The following is a 21,717-nucleotide window of genomic DNA, read 5'->3' as shown; positions in this document are numbered from 1 at the left end:
AAATTCTGTCTGGTCAACTCTCCGGCTCTATTGAATCATTCTCTAAAATTTGATCAAATAGGTAGTTTCAGAATTCTGACTCACTAACTTCTCCTTAATCAATTTTAACGACCCTCTTTCATCATGCCAAGAATTTATTCAAGTGTCCTGAATTTGGTCGATTCCTTTGGTGCATCTCTGATCGCAAGAAGTACAAATGGAACTCCCTCATCCCAATCAGCTATATAATCCTGACCAGAAGCCCTCAACATGATCTTCAGTGTTTAATGCCATCTCTCGAGCGCTCCCTGCGATTCTGGATGGTACACAGTAGATTTGAAATGCTTTATTCCCAAGTTATCCATAACCTTCTTGAATAGTTTGGATGGAAAGATTGATCCTCGGTCTGACTGGATCTCCATTGGTAGTCTGTATCCAGTCAAAAAAAAGTAATTTTTCTCCAAACTTATTAGCTGTGGTGTTGCATATTTGGAATTCCTCTGTAAATCTAGTAGATACATCCATCATTGTAATAAATGTTTATTCCCACTTATGTTTGAGGCAGGGGACCTACACAGTCAATCAAGACTCTTGTGAAAGGTTTCTCAAATACTGGAATAGGTATTAAAGTTGCAGGTTTTATTACTACCTGTGGTTTTCCAATTAGCTGACATATGTGACACATCTAGAAAATTTAACGACATCCTTGTATAGTCCAGGCCAGTAAAAATATACTTGTATTTTAGCCTGTGATTTCCTCACCCCAGAATGATCTCTAAGTGGTAGCTCATGCGCCCCTCGCAGCACCTCCTTTCTATACCCAACCAGCAAATCAATTTGATGAATCCCTGCACATTTCTCATCAATTTGAATGTGTGGGGGACTCTATTTCCTCATTAAGGCATCATTTGTTCAGTAATAACACACAGGGATGCATTCACTCTCCTCTTTTGTACATGCCTTTTGAGACAACTGTTTTAAGTTCTCATCTTTTGGCTGTGCCTCAATAACCAGAACAGAGCAAAAGATACTTGCAGGTTTACCGAGTTGCTCCTGTCCTGTCCCACATATCTGGTCAAATAAAGTCTCGGATAAAGCTATTTCAGCTTTCTTATTACAACCTGATGTTGTGGATTTTTAACTTTGTCCACCCCAGTCCAGCACTAGCACCGGCATACCCTGACTGTTATCTTTTGCAAGGAATTCAATACGCACATATTGTTTCCTGTTTAAAGAAGTTAATAACACGGGGGAAGACTTTAGTATCGGTACATTCGATTGGTTTGAAGACCTATGAACGATTCTGCTTTCGTGTGATGAGTTACTTGCGGTGCCAGTAGGTCAGAGTGGTTGCATATTACTGCTACATTTGCGTTGGAGCTTGTTGGGCATTAACTCTGATTTATGATGTGTAATGATATGTTGTAATTGCATGTCTCTATCAAGTAGACCATAGTCCCTCAGAAATATTAGGAATGATTTTGTTGTCTCATGCCCGAGGTGAACTCCAGAACGTATAGTTGATGATATTTGTGTTTCAGATCGAAACGACCTTTTGGAATTATCCCCATAGATCTGTTTACCAGTTATGTCTGAGTTGCTCGACGAACTGTCTTTATTTTTGCTTTGTGAGTGTTTATTCGAATGATGTCGGTGAACTCGAATTATTCATCCAACCAAGGAATATCAACATTAGCCACATTTTCACAACGTCATGGAGAAAATGCATTCCTGTTATTTGAAGGAGAAGGGATATGCACATTATTGTGGAGAAAAGGGCAGATATTACCTGGGCCTCTATCAAGCGTGGTAATCGAGGAGTTCTCAACTAATGGAAAGTAGAGGGCCATTCGAAATTTTGCAGAGAAGGCTGCATCATAATCAGAATAGTTCATTTGTCGGGAAAGAAAATGGGATAGTGAAATTCTAAATGCAATTCAATGTTGCTGTCTGATCTCGATCACCTTGCAGTGGAGATTGACTCATAGGAGGAGAAAGTGAGGTCTGCAGATGCTGGAGATCAAAGTTGAAACTTTATTGCTGGAACAGCACAGCAGGTCAGGCAGCATCCAGGGAACAGGAGATTCGACGTTTCGGGCACAGGCCCTTCTTCAGGAATGAGCAGAGAGTGTTCAGCAAGGAGAGCACCCTCACCTTGACCTCTTTCCACCTATCACATTTCCAACTCCCCTCCTCCAAGTCCCTCCTCCCTACCTTTTATCTTCTCCTGCTGAACACTCTTTGCTCATTCCTGAAGAAGGGCCTGTGCCCGAAACGTCGAATCTCCTGTTCCCTGGATGCTGCCTGACCTGCTGTGCTGTTCCAGCAATAAAGTTTCAAGATTGACTCATAACCTAGTCACAGAAATGGGAAGGCAAATTTAAGGAAGGAAAGTTAACATTGCACAATAACATGATACACGTCCCATGGAAAACATTGGAATCAAATGTATATTTTTTTGGCTGAACTCTGCATGAGTTCAGCACCCGTGAACAGTACATTGATAAATCTGCTGGAAAATAGCTGATGTATGTGGCCTGAGTGCAATTGAGAAGGGTAATTTCCAAATATCCAATTATAAAAAGTTTCTAATAAAACGTAAACACCAACCAGGCAGCAGCTGCAAAAAGGTGGTGTTGAAATTACGCTAATTGATGCTGAATTTCAAACCAACTAATTATCTCCCATGAGCCTCGGCATGAAGCTTATTAGTGACCATTTCTTAGTGATCTGCAGAACGTGGCCGGACCTTCCTTGAAATATGCATGGGGTACCACAAGGTCTGGTGTTCGCCATTTATTATCCTGTCATCGGAGCTGTTGGTGTTCCAGGTAAAGTACTTCAGTTATTTCGTTTCTGTGAGGTGTTATGAATTTGAAAACGTGCAGTGTACCTTCAAGAGAGAGTGAAAACTGTCTTGCACTGACAGTTTGCAAGAACCTGTCATGTGATTTACTGGCAGTCTCAGAATTTACTGGACTACTTAAAATACGTAACATTTGGCTATTTTCACAACAGTTCGAATTTAACCAATCAGTTTAAATTATGTCCCGGGATACTAAAAACCAATCGAGTTTGAAAATATTGATATTGTCAACCTCGAACCAATGAGGGGTTCTGATATTTGGGGTAAAAAAGAAGCCGGCATTTTGAGAGCCAGAGAGAGTGAACAACTGCCACCGTCAGAGTGACAACCAGCAAAAATGCCCTCTATCAAAGGTACCTTTTTCAAATGCAATATCTTTGCAGCAAAAGACCGAAGATGACTCAGTGAGATCTGCAGCTGAAAGAGGACTGACACCAAAGACGACAGCCGCTCGGTGATTTTGCAAATTAAGTTGATGTAATGTTAATAGTTACTTTTATTGGATCAGTATCTTGTTATTGAGCTGGAGGCAGAAAAAAGAGGCTTAGAGCTGTAAAAAATTGTTGTTTAATGTTCACTCTTAGAGTTAAAGGATACAATTGATATTTTTTTCTTTGTGATAGCCATTTCTCCCCTGGGGAAAAACCCCTGATATTCATTCTCTCTATGCCTCTCATCATCTTGTACACCTCTAACAAGTCACCGCTCATCCTTCCTCGTTCGATTGAGGAAAGCTTTAGCTCCCTCAACCTCTCTTCACAAGATGTGCCCTCCAGTCCAGGCAGCATCCTGGTAAATTTCCTTGGCATCCTCTCTAAAGTGTCTGTATATTTCGTATAATCAGGCGAGCAGAACTGAAGACAATATTCCAAGTTTGTTTTAGCCAGGTTTCTATAGAGTTGCAGCATAACTTTGCAGCTCTTAAACTCAATCCCCCTGCAAGGAAAGCCCACACACCAAACGCCTTCTTAACAACCCAATCAACTTTGATGGCAATTTTGAGGAATCTGTGGACCTGGGCATGAAAACGCCTATTTTTCTCCACTCTGCAAAGTTCACTGCCTTTTGCTCTGTCTTCAGTATTCAAATTCGGTCTTCCAAAATGAATCACTTCACAGTTTTCCAAGTTGAACTCCATCTGCCACTTCTCAGCCCATGCTCTGCATCCTGTCGGTATCCCGTTGCAACCTACAACAGCCGTCCAGACTATCTACAACTCCACCGAGCTTCGTGTTATCGACAACCGAAATAACTTAGGCTTTCTGATCCAAAATATTTATGAAAATCACAAAGAAAGAGGTCCCAGAACAGATCCAGGTGGAAGACCACTGGTCACCGTGCTCGAGGCTCAACACGTTCTATTTACTACCATTTTCTGTCTTCCACGGGGCCAGACAATTCTGTATCAAGAAAGCAAAACTTGCCTGTATCCCATGTTTCCTTACTTTTAGAATGAGTCTACCATACGGAAACCGAACAAACGCCTTGCTAAAATTCATATACACCGCATCCACTGTTCTATCTTCTGAAGTATTGTTTACACAAGTTCCCAGAAATTAATCTGCACGGGAAATCTATTGTGTAAATTCAAAATATATAACCATATCAAAGTAAGGGCTGTGGCGTCTCATTATGTGAATTATTATTTTTTCATCCATGTGCACTATCTTTTTTTTACCTCTCTTGCCTATTCAAGGTTATGGTATTGGCATCAACAATCTTCTTGTTGTCTATTTGTATCTTTTTAACTTTACATTCTTACATCACAGTCCTACCTTAATTTTGGCACAAATGACATCTTGAAATGTAGTAACCTTATTTCCCTGCCCTAATGGATTACATTAAGTCCAGCTTTACGTTTGAAGTGTATCAATTTCACAATGAGTACATCATAGTGTTGAGAGAGGCACAATAGAAATCTAATGAGCAAATTTCTCATTTCATTCTTTCCTTTGCAATCATTTAGTATGTCTCTACATACATTTTTACAGCTAACTTGACAGTGATTGTGATACTGTATCGAAGAAGATGTGGTCTGTCAGGATGCGTCACATATTATCTATTGTCCATGGCCGTGAGTGATCTCCTAGTCATCGTCGTGACTGTAATGTTAAGTCGAGTTGCTGGAATTTACTTCCCTTTCAGTTATTTCTCCCTCACACCGGTCTGCAGTCTACGTGCAGCTTTAATCTATGCAGCCATCGACAGTTCTACCTGGTTAACAGTTGCTTTCACCTTCGACAGATTTGTGGCCATTTCTTGTCAGCAGCTGAAAATAAAATACTGTACTGAGGGGACAGCAGCACGAGTTATAGGAATTATCTCTGTTCTGAGTTGCGTAAAAAGTTCATTTATGTATTTTATAACCGAGCCAAGGTATATAATTAACAATGTACCCTGGTTTTGCAACACAAAGTTAACATTTTATACATCACCCGCATGGATCATATATGATTTGATTCGGTCTATTTTAACTCCTTGCATTCCATTCATCCTAACTCTACTGCTCAATGCTTTGACTGTCAGACACATTCTAGCAGCCAATAGAGCCCGCAGGAGACTCCTTACGCAGAAAACGAGAGAAGATAGAAAGGACAGGGAGAACGATAAACGGAAAAAGTCCATGATTTTACTTTTTGCTATCTCGGGTAGTTTCATTCTGTCATATTGTTTATTTTTTACGACGGTGCTTTATTTTCGCATTGCAAGTCTTACCTACTTTTCTAATTCCAATCAATCAGCCTTTATTCTCGAGCAAAGTGGATACATGATTCAGATAATTAGTTCGTGCATCAATCCGTTTATTTATGCTGGGACCCAAAGGAAATTCAGAGATGAGTTAAGAAATGGGGTCAAATATCCATTCCAAGTAATTATTAACTTATTTAAAATTTGACAATGGTAACATTTGATATGGCTTGTCTGCTGTATTCTCACATGAATTCTAGAGTATAGTATCTAATTCATTTTTCTTCTTTGTTAATTGCAAAACAATGTTAACAGGGTGAACTCTATTTTTTTTGTTCTTACCCAAAGCATGGATTAACTAATATAAAAGAAATATGACTTTACCCCTATTTGTGTAATCTGATAAATTGCTCCAAGGTGACTTTCTGTTCTGTGACCTTGCCACTAATCCTGGGCGCCCGACAATCTAGGTCATTGAAGACCAGTTCAGAACCTGGAAGCATTACCTGATTAGTCATGCAGAAACGGTTTTTTCGTTTTAATTAATATGATTAGAAGGTGGCTGGTCAGGCCAGCATTAATTACATTTGTCGTCTCTGTCGAGTGTGCTGGCTTAATTTTATTCTTAGGTGAAATCCTCTATTGCTCCACTTTTAGAACAATCCCTTTAGAATTTGGCAAGGTTAATGACCTAGTTGCTCTTGTTTGTGCCCTGCACGAGTCTGGACTGATTAGTGTGTAATGAGTTCTTTCCAGTTCTTAGTTGGAGCTCATTGTTTGCTGGGGTACACAGAAGCACTATGTTTTGTTTTGCCCAGTGCTTCTCTTCACCAATGCATTGGTCCCTGACTTTTTCAGGGCAGCGCATCAATTTCACTATTAATCAAAGCTACCTCTGATTCTAAAAATCTCAATCCTTTATTCATAAGCACATGGATGGGCACATATGACACCCTGCTTGCATTTGCTCTTCTTTATCTTGTTTTATGAAGTATATTGTTCTGTGAGCGCAGTGGTTCCATCATTACACAACTATCAACGATACGTCGAATGTGTACGACATTGACAGCTTAGAAGTCCATTATGATGTCTCAGGTCTGGTTCCTGCATGCAATCATTGAGGACTGGCTGAGTGCTGTCATGCTGGCTTTACCAGCTTTTAGCATAGAGAGACTCCCACTCACCTGACTGCAAATCTTATGCATAGGGAACACCCTTTTCACTTCTAAAACACATTTAAGTTTGTCAGCTTAATATTGCAGTGTACATTTATTTTCTTCACGTTATTGTTCCTTTTTCAGCACTGCAGTGTCTGCAGCACAATGCTTCATGCTGCACCATGGGCTTTAATTTTAAGGTTGACTGTGGTAGTGAGAAAGAGAATTATACATTTCTCAGACAGAAATACTTGAAGAGTTGCATTCCTTTTTTTTTTAAATATGAGTTTTGGCAGATGAATGGTAGCTTCAGGCCGAATGCAGAAGACTCACAACGTGCTTACAATTAAACGTGAAATAATTTAAGGTCAGCATTCTTGGGAATCTTTCCTATTTCATAATTGAATATAAATTGATCGTTTCTGAAATTAACTGACATTCATGTCAATGTTGCTACTACAATAAAATCTACCAAGCTACTGCAATAATGTTGATTATCGTTGAACCTACAAAAACTGCATACATTCATGTAGAACTCTGAGCTCCAAAACTGCACGAATTTATGTAAAACTCTGTTATCTCACTTTTTAGATTAGAATCAATCTAAACATCAGGTCATAGATAGAGAACACACGGGGCTAACACCTTCAACATATTGTCTAGCTATCACCATTGTTAACAGCTAACCCGAGAATGCAACTTAAAAAAAAAAGGTTTTGTGATTTACACATGAAAGAAGTGAAACTATCACTGTATTTTAACAGATGAAAGGCTTAACAGACAATCAAGTTTTTCGATGTATAATTTCAGTTACATCATACTGCAAATTTTTGCTATAAATTCTGAGTTACGATCGAGCCCTCCACTATCACGTGATGAAGGAGCATCGCTCCGAAAGCTAGTGTGCTTCCAATTAAACCTGTTGGACTATAACCTGGTGTTGTGTGATTTTTAACCCTGGAAATTGTGAGTTTACACTATTGGTAAAATAATGTATAATTATCTCTAGTCAAAAAAAATGCAACGACTTGTGATGTGAACAGACTTTTGCCTTAAGCAAGAATGGAAAATTGTCAAAGGATAAAGAAATAGTCAAATTTCCTGCTCTATGTTTATGTGTTTTACAAGTGTGGGTATTTTGAATACACGAACAGCCACTGCTTGTAGGCAACTGGGAATCCAAGAAATGTCTGAAATTATACTACAACGTAATTGATCGTGTTACATGCATAATCATTGAAGATGTGCTTGTTCCACTCAACTACTGACTTTCTTACAATATTAGTCTATTGATGGACGCAAGTTCTAAATTTCAGAGGTGAAGTGAGGCTGACTGCCCTTGACATCAAGGCCACATTTTACTGTACGCAAAAACCAGTAGCTCTGGAACAACTAGAATCTTTGGGTATTGGGGCGGGAGAGGGATGGTATCTCTGCGCCAGCTGGAGTCAAACCTGGTACAAAGCAATTTGGTTGTGTTGTTTAGAGGTCTTTCATCTTGACTCCAAGACATCACTGCAGATGTTCCTCATCAAAGGAATCAATTTTTACTGTGTCATCAATGATCTTCCTTCCATAATAATGTTAAGAGTGGGGAAGATCACTGACTATTCGACAATGTTCAGCACCATTTACAATTCTTCAGATGTTGAAGCAAATCATGTCCAAATGCAGCAAGGCCTCGAAAACATTTAGGTTTGAGCAGCCAAGAGGCTAATCGCGTTTGTGATGCACAAGCAATGTCCAGCTCCCAGCGAGAATCTACACATCATATTCAACAGCAGTGCCATTGCTGAGTCACCCATTACCAACATCCTGCCGTTACTATCGATTAGTTATCAAACATTTCAATATTGTCGCTTCAAGAATATGTGAGCGGTTAAAAAACATCTGTCGCAATTAATCAACTCACTTCTTGCCAAATTCTGTTCACCATCTCCAACGAACGAGTCAAGCCACTTGTGATGCTTCAAAAACACTCAAGAAACTTGATACCATCCAGGACAGATGCCTGCTTGGTTGCCATGACAGGCACACCTTCAATTAGTGATGGTCAGTCGCAGCTTTTTGAACCACAGAAATTCACCAAAGTTCCTTGCACAGTACCTCCCAAACCCATAGGCCTCCACAATCTAGAAGGACAAGGATGTCAGATACATTAGTACGCCACGAACTGCAAGTCAAATTCCTGGTACCTCCTCTCTCACAGCAATAAATGTTGGCCGAGCAAATGGTGTCCAAATCGGTTGACTGGATATTTTTAAAAAATCTGGATTCATCATTCACTCAACAGATCTTTGCTTTTGTGGAATTTTTCTTTGCAGTTTGTACAAAACAATATTGCAAAACTGGAACAATAGTGAGCCCAGTGTTGGCACCGTGTGAATTGTTCATGTAATCAGTGGATATGGGCTTGGTTTACCTGGCAGCATTAATTGCATGTTCCTGTTTGCCCCTGTGGAGGTACTGGCGAGACAGTTTCTTGAACTATGGCATTTCATTTGTTGTAGATACATTCATCATGCTTGTCAGGCATGATTCCTAACCTGGTTTCAGATCAGATTTCAAATTCTGATGAAGATCAGTTAAGTACCTGACATTTGAATCTAAAACAATTTAATTCCAAAAAAAATACTAACTGGTTTTTCGGCAAGGTTCATCTCTCATTGAATTAGAAATTACATTATACGTTTGCCAGGTTTTTCAGGAACTACTGACATTTAGATCTGCAAGAAAAGAATATGAGTTCATGCCAGGGGCTGTTTCAATGCAGTGACCTTCACACTTCCCTGATTTTCTAAACCTGCTCTCTGTGAATAAAGCAACAAAACGCATCTCCTTACAAAAACCTTACTTTTACTAGTCATTTGATTGGTTTGTAAACATAAACTTAAGTAGGTTTATGCTCCCCCAGTACAGTCATAGATTCAGCCAAAGAAGAGGCGCTTCAACTGACTTAGTTACTGACTTACATACACTAATGCCCACTTTCTCGCATTTGGAGGACTGTCAGCGACCAAGCATCTGGCTCACTCCCAATCTGGAGATCACCATGTCGTTTGGGCAATCAGACACTTCATAGAGAAAAATCGAAAATAGAAGTGCTTCCGGCCTTCTCCACTGATTTCTAAAGTCATGGTTGATCATCCAACTCAATACCCTGTCCCCACTTTACCTCCATACCCCTTGATTTCCTTTACCTCTAAGAATTATACCTTAAATCTTTCTTGAAGTGTTCACTTCTGACCTGAGCCATTTTCTATGGTAGAGGATTCCAAAGATTTACCCCATTCTCTCGCGCAAGAATCATCTCCTGCATCTCATTCCTAATTGACCTATGCCTTATACTTATACTGCAACAACTGTTTCTGGGCTTCTCCGTCATGAGGAACGTCAGTACTGTATTTATGTTCTGGAATGTTATAGGTTGCTACGATCTCTTCACCCCATGCCCCTTTCTGCTGAACTTCAGTTAGAATGGTCCCAACTGAAAAATTATACAATCTCTACAGTGCAGAAGAGGCCATTCAACCCATCGAGCCCATACGGACCCTCTCAAGTGCACCACACTCACACTATATCCCAGTAACCCCCTATATAGCACAGCTAACATACCTAGCCTGTGCATTGCTAGACACAACAGACAATTTAACATTGGCGATCCACTTAACCTGCACATCATTTAACACAGGGAGAACGTGCAACCTTCCCACAGACTGTCCTTTAAGGCTGGAACTGAATCTGGTTCTCTGGCGCTGTGAGGTAGCAGCGCTAACCACTGAACCACTGCGTGTGCCTCATCTCTATATGTGTCAGTACTGTATCCCAGAAATCACTACTAAACTTTTGCTTCACTCACTCCATAGGCAGAAACCTTTCCTCAGACGAGGAGACCAAGACTGCACACAATAGTACAGCTGTGCTTTCATCAAGACTCTGTATAATTGTGGGCAAGACATTTCTGCTCTTGCACTCGAATCTGTCCGCTATAGAGGCCAAAATATCATTTGGATTTTTCACCGTCCGCTGCACCTGCATGTTTTTTACCTGTGACTGTCGTACAAAGAACACCCAGATCTTGTTGACCCTATCTCCATTCTTATCTAGGTAAGAAAGGGGAAGTCGCATGGTATCAGGATGAACTGGCAAGATACATGGAGAATTGGATTAGTCATGAGAGACAGTGGGTAGCGGTGGAAGGATGCTTTTCAGAATAGATGGTTGTGATTACTGGTGCTCCACAGAGATCAGTGCTGAGACCTCTGTTAGTTGTGGTCTATATGAATGGTTTGGAGGAAAACGTAGCTGGTCTAATTAGTAACATTGAGGATCATTCACATTCTGGTAGAGGAGGATTGTCAGAGGATGTGATGTGGACATGCCAGTATTGGAATGGGGTGGACCAAGTCAGAATTCAAATGAAGCCACATTATAGTCCAACTGGTTTATTTGAAATCACAAGCTTTTGGAGCGCTACTCCTTCAGCCACTGTAACCTCGTGTCATGTGAATTCTGACTTTGTCAGAGGATACAGCAGGATGTACATCACTTGGTGGCATGGACATCAAGATGGCAAGTGGAGTTTAATCCCAACAAATGTGAAGCGATGCATTTTGTAAGGTCAAGTACATGTGGAAATTTTACAGTGAATGACAGGATCTTCAGGAGTATTGTTGTGCAGAGAGATTTGTGTATACAAATCCACAGTTCATTGAAGGCGGCAGTGCAAGTAGACAAGGGAGAAAAAAGGCCGATGGCATGCTTGCCTTCATTGGAATGAGCAATTGCATATCAGAATAGATAAGTTATGCTGCAGCTGTACAGAATTTTAATAAGGCCACACTTGCATATTGTGTACAGTTCCATTCACCACACTACCTGCAAGATGTGGATGCTTTCGAGAGAGTACAGAAAATGTTTACTAGAAGTTTCGACTGGTTTTTGGGATGTTAGCAATGAAGAAAGATTGGATAGGCTGAGTTTTTTTTTCACTGGAACACAGGCGGTTGATGGGCGACCTGATGGAAGTTTACAAGATTGTGAATGGCATGGATACAGCGGAAAGAACGAGGCTTTTTGTAGTGTGGGGGGATCAATTATTGGGGACACTGATTCAAGGGACAGAGTAGGGTGGAGGAGGTGTGCCTAAAATAAACCTGCAAGAGTAATTTTTCACACAAAGCATGGTGAGTGCCTGGAACCTGCCAAAGGAGGTTAGTGCCAAAATAAGTGGTGGAAGCAGGCACAATAGCAAAATTCAAGACACCTGGACGGACTTAAAAATAGGAACTGAATAGAGGAATATGGATCCTGTAAGGGAAGACGGTTTTAGTTCAGGAGGGTAAAATGGGTTGGCGCAGGCTTGGCACTCGAAGGGGCTGCTCCTGTGCTGTATTGTTCTTTTCTCTTTGCATCTATTGACCTTCAGCTAATAAGATGCCATCCTATTTTGCTCCCAACGTAGCTAACCTCACTTTTATCCATGGAATGCTTCATTGTTCATGCTTTTGTCCACTCGCCCAACTTGTTCACATCACACTGTCACATTTGTATATACTCTCCACACTTCATCCTCCAACCCAACTTTTGTGTCAACTGCAAACTTTGAATGATTATGTTTAGTTGCCCCATTTAATGCATTTTACATACTTTGAGCAACTTGGATGCAAGTATTGATCTCTGCAATACCGAAAAGTTAGTGTCTGCGATTTAGGAAAATGCTTATTTAGAGTCATAGAGATGTACAGCATGGAAACAGACCTTTTGGTCCAAACGGTCCATGCCGACCAGACATCCCAACCCAATCTATGTCTTCAAAGATTAATTCTTCTCTGTGTTTAACATGGCGAAAGAAATGAAGACTTGGAAAGTTGGGCATGTTAATGGTCATATCTTGGGGACAGTCCATATTAAAGGAGAGGTTGGATGTATTAGAGCAATGAAGTGGAATAAACCTCCTGCTCCTGAGCAGACGTAACCATGAACACTGCAAGACACTAGAGAAGGAATTGCGGGAGCCCTTGCTGATATTTTTGCATAATTGGTAGCCACAGGTGAGTTCCTGCAAGACTGGTGGGTAGTGAATGTTGTGCCCTTATTCAAGAAGGGCTGCAAAGAAAAACATGGGCTCTATTGACCAGTACGCTTAGCATCCGTGATATGGAAAGTTTTGGAGAAGATTCTGAGAGATAAGATATACAGTATTTGCAAACATAGTTTTAAATTAGTAATAGCTAGCATGGTTTTGTGGGAGCTTATGGCTCACAAATTTGTTAGAGTTATTTGATGACCAGGAAAGGTCATCAGGGAAGGGTGGTAGGCGTCATCTATATGGATTTCAGTTAGGCCTTTGGTACGGTTCCATATGATTGGCTGCTCTGGAAGGTTAGATCGCATGGAATCCAGGTAAAGGTGTCAAATTGAATACACAATTACCTTGATAGTGGGAAACAGAGGGTAATAGTAGAAGGATGTTTGTCAGACTGGAGGGCTATGACTAGTGGCGTGCCTCAGCAGTCGCTGCTGGGTCCATTGCTTTTTGTTATCTATATCAATGATTTGGATGAAAATTTATACAGCATTATTACTAAGTTTGTAGACAATATTAACATAAGTGGATAGTGAGGAAGGTTATCATTGCAGCGGGACCTTCAGCAGCTGGGGAAGTGGGCTGAGAAATGGCAAATGGAGTTTAATATAGATAAGTGTGAGGGCTTGCATTTTGGAAAGTCAAATCAAGAAATGAGTTTTATGGTGAAGAGTAGGGCGTTAAGGAGTGTAGTGGAACAGAGGGACATTGGAGTTCAGATGCATTATTCCCTGATAGTGGAGTCAAAGATAGACAGGGCAGTGAAGAAGCCTTTTGGCACACTGACCCTTATCAGTCAGGGCATTGAGTGAGAAGTTGGGAAGTTACGTTGCAGTTATACAGGATTATGTTGAGGCTGCACTTGGAATATTGTGCTCGGTTTTGGTCATCTTGGTCCAGGAAGGATATAATTCAACTGGAAAGAGTGCAGAAGAAATTTACAAGGATATTGTTAGGGCTCAGTGATCTGAGCTATAAGGTGAGGCTGAGATTGGACAAGTGAGGATTTTATTTCTTCAGAGAGTCAGAGACAGAAGAGGGATCGTATAAAGGTGTATAAGATCATGAGAGGCATGGATAGTGTGAATGCACTCACTCTTTTTCCTAAGGTTGGTGAATCGAGGATAAGAGGGCATTGGTTCAAGGCTAGAGGGGAAATAATAAAAGGGTACCACAGGGACAAATGTTTTGCATAGAGGGTGATAAGCATATGGAATGAGCATTCAGCAGAAGTGATTGAGATGGATACATTAACAACACTTAAAACACATTTTGACAAATACATGGGTAGAAATGTTTAGAAGGATATGGGCCGAGTACACAGAAATGGGTTCGCGTGCATGGGCATTTTGGTCGGCATGGACCAGTTTGGGTCAAAGAGCCTGTGTCATGCTGTAGGACTGTATGTCTCTATGAAATAGTTTTGTGTCTCCAACCAGTTTTCTATTCTTGTCAATAGACCATCCGAGTCCCATTCACCTTAGTTGTGCATTCTAATGTCATATATGGGACCTTGATCAAAGTGTTCCGAAGGTTCAAGTAAATTTTAATCACTGGCTCTCCCACATTAACTTTACCAGTGACATCCTTGAACAATTCCAACAAGTTTTCCAAGCATTATTTAGTAAATCCATGCTGACTCTCCATGATGCTGTAATTGTTTTACAAGAAGTTTACTTTCCTTTATTTTCAAATGGAAGAATTAGATTAGCAATCCTGTAATCCATAGAAATGGTTACAGAATTTACAGAATCATGCAAGTTGAGCACAAATACTGAAACTAATTCTTGAGTCACTCCCTTAAATTAACATGGATTTAAGCTGTCTGATCCTCCGAATTTATTGGCATTTTATTCCATCAATTTTCCAAATCCCATCTCAATACTAATCATGATTTTCTTCAGTTAAAAATCACACAACACCAGGTTATAGTCCAACAGATTTAATTGGAAGTGCCAGCTTTCGGAGCGCTGCTCCTTCATTAGGTGTCTGCGGATTACACAATTGCAAGACACAGAATTTATAGCCAAAGTTTACACTGTGGTGTAACTGAAATTATACATTGAAAAATACATTGATTATTTGTTAAGTCTCTCATCTGTTAGAATGACCATGATAGTTTCACTTCTTTCCTATGTAAATCTCAAAACTTTTTTTTAAAGTTACAATCTCAGGTTAACTGTAACAATTGGTGTCAGTCCAGATAAGATGTTGAAGGTGTTAGCCCCCAGTGTTCTGTTGTCTATGCCATAATGTTTAGACTGATTCTAATCTAAAAATGGGTTAATAGAGTCTTACATGGATTCATGCACTTTTTGAGCAAAGTACAATGTAACTCTGCAAGTATAAATTCACCACACAAACCAATATGTGTATGTGAGCATGTGGGTTTATGTGGGTTTGTGTGTGTGTGTGTGTATGTGGTGCAGGGGATTGTAAGCGTCTGTGAGAAAGAGTGTATATGTGTGCGTGAGTGTAAAGGGGTCTAAGGCTGTGAGAGCGGGCATGTGTGAGTGTGGGAGTGTGTGAGTCTGTAGGAGAATCTGTGTGTGCGTGTGTTCATGTGTCTGTGGTGGGGGATTGTAAGCGTCTGTGAGAAAGAGTGTATATGTGTGTGTGCGTGTAAAGTTCGCTAAGTCTCTGTGAGGATGCATGTGGGAGTGTGTGTATCTATAGGAGTGTGTGTGTATGCACCTGTGGAGGGGGGTGTGAGCATCTGTGAGAGAGAGTGTCTGAGTGTAAAGGGGTCTAAATCTGTGGGAGAGTGCATGTGTGAGTGTAGGAGTGTATGTGTTTGTAGGAGTATATGTGTCTGTGTGTATGCGTGTCTATAGAAGTGGGTGTGTGTGTGCGTATGTGTGTGTGTGTATGTGTGTGTATGTAGTGTCTGCGTGTGAGCATAGTGCAATGGTGGTCACCTGTAATGTGACATGAACCCAAGGTCCCGGTTGAGACCCTCCCCATAGGTAGCGAACTTACTATCGGCCTCTGCTCAGCCACTTTTCCGCCTTGGAGGATGGTCATCCGAAGGTCCGAGGTCGAATGTCCTGGACCGCTGAAGGGTTCTTCAACTGGGAGGGAACACTGATGTCTGTTGATTGTTGTGTGATGCCCATTCATCCATCGCCATAGCCTCTGCTCGGTTTCCCCAATGTACCATGCCTCAGGGAATCCTTTCCTGCAGCGTATGAGATAGACAACGTTGGCTGAGTCGCATGAGTACCTGCCACATACATGGTGGAGATGTCCCGATGCGTAATGGTGGTATCCATGTCCACAGTCTGATACGTCTTGCAGGGCCTACCGTGACAGGGTTGCATGGAGTTGTCCTGAGAGCTAGGCAGTTTGCTACAAACAATGATCTGTTTGAGCTTTGGTGGTTGTTTAAAGGCAAGCAGTGGAGGTGTGGAGAAGGTCTTGGCGAGGTCCTCATCCTCATTGGTAATATGTTGCAGGTCACGAAAAACATGTTGTCATTTTTCAGCTCCTGAGAAGTGTTGGACAACGAAGGGTACCCTGTCAGTTGCAGCACGTGTCTGTTTCCTGAGGAGGTCATTCTGGTTCCTTGCTGTGGCATGTCAGAACTGGCGGTCGATGAGTTGAGCATCATACCCCGTTCTTATGATGGCATCCCTGAGTATTTCCAGGTGCCCATCACGTTCCTCCTCATCTAACAGATCCAGTGTGCATGCAGGGCTTGTCAATAGTGGATGGCTGTTTTAATATGCTATGGGTTGAAGCTGGAGTAGTGTAGCATTGTGAGGTTGTCTGTGGGTTTGTGGTAGAGTTGGTGCTGAGGTATCCATCCTTGATGGAGCCGCATGTGTCCAAGAATGAGGCAGATAGTAGACAGTAATCTATGGTGAGTTTGATAGTGGGATGAAACTTGTTGATATCACTGTGAAGTTTTATCAGTGAAACCTCGCCATGGGTCCAGAGGAAGAAAACGTCATCAATGTACCTGGTGTATAATGTTAGTTGGAGGTCCTGCGTAGAGAAGAAGTCTTGTTAGAACCTGTGCATGGAGTTGTTGGCATATTGAGGTGCAAATTTGGCCGCCATGGCTGTTCCATATGTCTGGATGAAGAATTGGTTGTCAAAGGTGAAGACATTGTGATCGAGGATAAAGCGGATAAGTTGTTGGACAGTGCTCAAAGATTGGCAGTTGTTGGTGTTGAGTACCAAGGCTATTGCCATGATGCCATCATTGTGGGAGATGCTGGTGTAGAGTGCTGAAACGTCCATTGTGACGAGGAATGTTCCTGGTTTGATTAGTCCGTGGGTGCTGAGTTTCTGTAAGAAATCCGTAGTGTCGGGACAGAAGCTGGGGATCCGCTGTACAATAAGTTTCAAGATGCCTTCAACATAGCCAGAAAGATTCTCACACAGGGTCCCATTGCCTGCTACGATGGGATATTCTGGTGTATTGGCTTTTTGTATCTTTGGAAGGCAGTAGAAGTCGCCCACGTGAGAAGTATGTGGGATGAGGGCGTGTAGGGAACACTGGAGGACTGGATCCAAAGTCCTGAGCAATGTGTTTAGTTCACGGGCGTGTTCTTTGGTCGGATCAGCTGGTCGTTGCCTGTAGTGTTCCTGGTTGTTCAGTTTTCGGTACACTTCCTTGCAGTTGTCTGTTCTATTCTGAATGACGATGGCTCCTTTATCTGCTGGTTTGATGACAATGTTGTGATCGGTTTCGACAGCATGGATGGCGCTGCGTTGTGACTGGGTGATGGTTTGCCCTACCTTGTGGGTATGGCTGTTGAACCTACCATTTATATATTTCCTGACGGTTTGTGCATACATGTCAAGCCCAGGGCAGCGGCCCTCCGGTGCGGTCCAAGTTGACTCCTTCTTTGGTCGCTCCTCTACAGATCCCTGTGATGACTGTTCCGGTTCTTCAGTGGACTTGTTGGGATCACTGCTGGCACCTTGAAAGAATTCCTGGAGTCTCATTCGTCTGATGAACTCCTCCATGTCTAATGCAAGAAACAAAAGATCCACTTTGGTGGTGGGGCAGAAATTGAGACCCCTGCTCAGGACTTCGATCTCTTCCGGTCAAAGGGTATGGTCTGATTAATTGACAAACGACTTCCCGCAGTGATAATGTTATCCAATGTGTTGCCAGGATGGGCTTCGCTACTACTGGTGAGAATGCCAAGTTTTTCCATTTTGTTGTTCTCGGTGTGCATGCACGTGATGTAGTTTTGTTGCCTTGTCTGCTTGGCAATGTCACGTAATTGTACTGCTTTATCCTGAGCGCAGGATGAGAGTGTGGACTCTATCTGAATTTCAAGGCTGTGGTTCCTGCTATAGAGTTGGTGCATGAGATGATTGAGGAGTTTGCGAGAGGTGCAGTGTCAAAGTTTCTCTGCGTAGTCTGTGTTGTAGGTCGACTTGAGCGGGTTCGTGATCTTTATTCCTCTTGGGATCTTTCCTGCTTGCCTGCATTTCTGTAGAAACTTGATGTCTGTGTCGATATGTGTGATCTTCTTGGAGATCCTCTCCACTTTAAGTCGACAGTTAGTGGTGTTGATGGCAGTCATGAGTTGGAGATGCCGGTGGTGGACTGGGGTGTATAAAGCTAAAAATCACACAACACCAGGTTATAGTCCAACAGGTTTAATTGGAAACACGAACTTTCGGAGTGCTGCTCCTTCATCAGACGGTTGTGGAGTACACAATTGTAAGACAGAACTTATAGCAAAATTTTACTGTGTGCTGTCACTGAAATTTTACATTGAAAAATACCTTGATTGTTTGTTAAGTCTTTCATCTGTTCAAATACCGTGATAGTTTCACTTCTTTCAGTTACATCACACTGTAAACTTTTGCTATAAATTCTGTGTCTTACAATTGTGTACTCCACAACTACCTGATGAAGGAGTGGTGCTCCAAAAGCTAGTGCTTCCAATTAAACCTGTTGGACTATAACCTGGTGTTGTGTGATTTTAACTTTGTACACCCCAGTCCAAAATCAGCATTTCCAAATCATGATTTTCTTCAGTTCCTCTATCAGTGTATACTGTGTCCGAGTGTGAGTTTAGCTCAGTTGGCTGAATGCGTTTCACAGTAGTATGATACCAAATATTCAGTTCAATTTCCATTCCCAGCTTAGATTACTATGAACGATTCTTCTTTTCAACCTCTCCCCTAGCCTAAGGTAATGTGGCCCTCAGGTTAATTCATCTCTCTTTCTAATGCGAAAACAGCCCTGTGGTCTGGTACGGTTCTGTTGACACAACAACATCCTATGCTTCAGTGTATTATTTGTGCCATCCTTTTAAAGGTCAGATTGAAATATGTACTTACCCATTCAGCCATATCTTTGTTCCCGATTGCAAATCTCCTGTTTCTGACATGTGTCTTCAACAATCTTATTCTCCCTCTTTACTGATCTGTAGAATCTTTTGCAATCTGTAAGTTACTTGAAAATATACTTTTACTCCAATTCCATCAATCCATTTCTCCTACTTTGCTGATATCTATACTGCTGCCAAAGCTTAGGTCTACTACATTTTTTGGTTAGTTTTTCTCGAAATGGACAGGGACAATTTAGACCAATCGGATAAAATGGCACATCTTGCTCAGAGGTGGTGTTCGTACACGGGTCACGAGGCAACCTATATAGTTTTGTTGACATATTGGTGATACTCATTGGGACATAAGCCCAACTCCCTCAAGGACTGCTAGAAAGCCTTGCATAGCTGCACTCCAACGCACACTAGGACAGAATTCATGGCATCAAAAGGTGAATGATCTCGGCCTTAACACAGGAGGCCGTCTTCACAAGGAGAAAGATAAAACAACAGTAGATATTTTTCCAGGTTAGGAACCCGCTCATCCATCTTGGTCATTTCTAATCAGACTCTTGAGGTCACTTGTCCATCTGTCACAACTCTGGTTGCCTCCCATCAACTCTTCGAAGTTCCAAACAAAGAGTATCAATTCCATCTCTGTCAAGAACAGTCTTGCTGCATTTGTTCATCCAGGTGCAATCACCCAGCGTGGTCCAAATCTCTGCATGATCCCACTACAGTTGCATAACAAGCGAGTATACTTAAAGGTGTGTGAGTGAGGGATGAAGGAATCCTATTGAGAACACTTTCGTGGCAGGAGTGAAGAAGGCTACGTTGATATTTTGTTCTTTTATGGATATGCTGTTGACTGTAATGTATTGGTGTGTTTGAGTCAGCACACTTGTGTCAAAACATCTTACGTCCATGTATGCTGTCTATAAATACCGTAACAGAGGAAGTAAAATTGGCAACAAAGAATAAATAAAACAAACAGCTCACTTTCTCTTGTTGTTGTCAAATTAGAAGTTTCCAGTGTCAATAAAGATGATCAAATATATTCAAAAGAACAATAGTAAGCGGTACAAATAAGAAGTAATTCAATCATTTCTCCTACTTTGCTGATATCTATACTGCTGCCAAAGCTTAGGTCTACTACATTTTTTGGTTAGTTTTTCTCGAAATGGACAGGGACAATTTAGACCAATCGGATAAAATGGCACATCTTGCTCAGAGGTGGTGTTCGTACACGAGTCACGAGGCAACCTATATAGTGGGCGGCACGGTGGCACAGTGGTTAGCACTGTTGCCTCACAGTGCCAGAGACCCGGGTTCAATTCCCGCCTCAGGCGACTGACTGTGTGGAGTTTGCACGTTCTCCCCGTGTCTGCGTGGGTTTCCTCCGGGTGCTCCGGTTTCCTCCCACAATCCAAAAAATGTGCAGGTTAGGCAAATTGGCCATGCTAAATTGCCCGTAGTGTTAGATGAAGGGGTAAATATAGGGGAATGGGTCTGGGTGGGTTACGCTTCGGCGGGTCGGTGTGGACTTGTTGGGCCGAAGGGCCTGTTTTCACACTGTAAGTAATCTAATCTAATCTAATCTAATCATTGTATTTAAAATGATTAAAGTTGGTGAATGTACAGTCTGCATTCTTGACATTAGATTAGTCTGTCCTTCTCCATGTGAATTGTTAAATGATGCAGTGGCAAAGGATTCATAAATTTGAATGCTGAAAAATATTTTAAATCCGTTGTTGTGGTTCTGTTCGCCGAGCTGGGAATTTCTGGTGCAGACGTTTCGTCCCCTGTCTAGGTGATGTCCTCAGTGCTTGGGAGCCTCCTGTGAAGCGCTTCTGTGATGTTTCCTCCGGCATTTATAGTGGTTTGTCTCTGCCGCTTCCGGTTGTCAGTTCCAGCTGTCCGTTGCAGTGGCTGGTATCTTGGGTCCAGGTCGATGTGCTTATTGATTGAATCTGTGGATGAGTGCCATGCCTCCAGGAATTCCCTGGCTGTTCTCTGTTTGGCTTGTCCTATAATAGTAGTGTTGTCCCAGTCGAACTCATGTTGCTTGTCATCTACATGTGTGGCTACTAAGGATAGCTGGTCGTGTTGTTTTGTGGCGAGTTGGTGTTCATGGATGGGGACCGTTAGCTGTCTTCCTGTTTGTCCTATATAGTGTTTTGTGCAGTCCTTGCATGGGATTTTGTACTCTACATTGGTTTTGCTCATGCTGGGTATTGGGTCCTTCGTTCTGGTGAGTTGTTGTCTGAGAGTGGCTGTTGGTTTGTGTGCTGTTATGAGTCCTAGTGGTCGCAGTAGTCTGGCTGTCAGTTCGGAAATGCTCTTGTTGTATGGTAGTGTGGCTAGTCCTTTGGGTTGCGGCATGTCTTCGTTCTGTTGTCTTTCCCTTAGGCATCTATTGATGAAGTTGCACGGTATCCATTTTTGGTGAATACATTGTATAGGTGTTCTTCCTTTTTTTGCAGTTCTGGTGTACTGCAGTGTGTTGTGGACCTTTTGAACAGTGTCTTGATGCAATCCGCATCCATGAACACCAACTAGCCACGAAACGACACGACCAGCTATCCGTAGTAGCCACACACACAGATAACAAGTAACATGAGTTCGACTGGGACAACACTA

The sequence above is a fragment of the Chiloscyllium plagiosum genome, unplaced genomic scaffold, assembly GCF_037043375.1.
Source record: "Chiloscyllium plagiosum isolate Xiang-an unplaced genomic scaffold, Cpla_swu_hap1 HiC_scaffold_27, whole genome shotgun sequence".
Taxonomy (NCBI): domain Eukaryota; kingdom Metazoa; phylum Chordata; class Chondrichthyes; order Orectolobiformes; family Hemiscylliidae; genus Chiloscyllium; species Chiloscyllium plagiosum.
Note: the sequence above shows the minus strand (reverse complement) of the source record.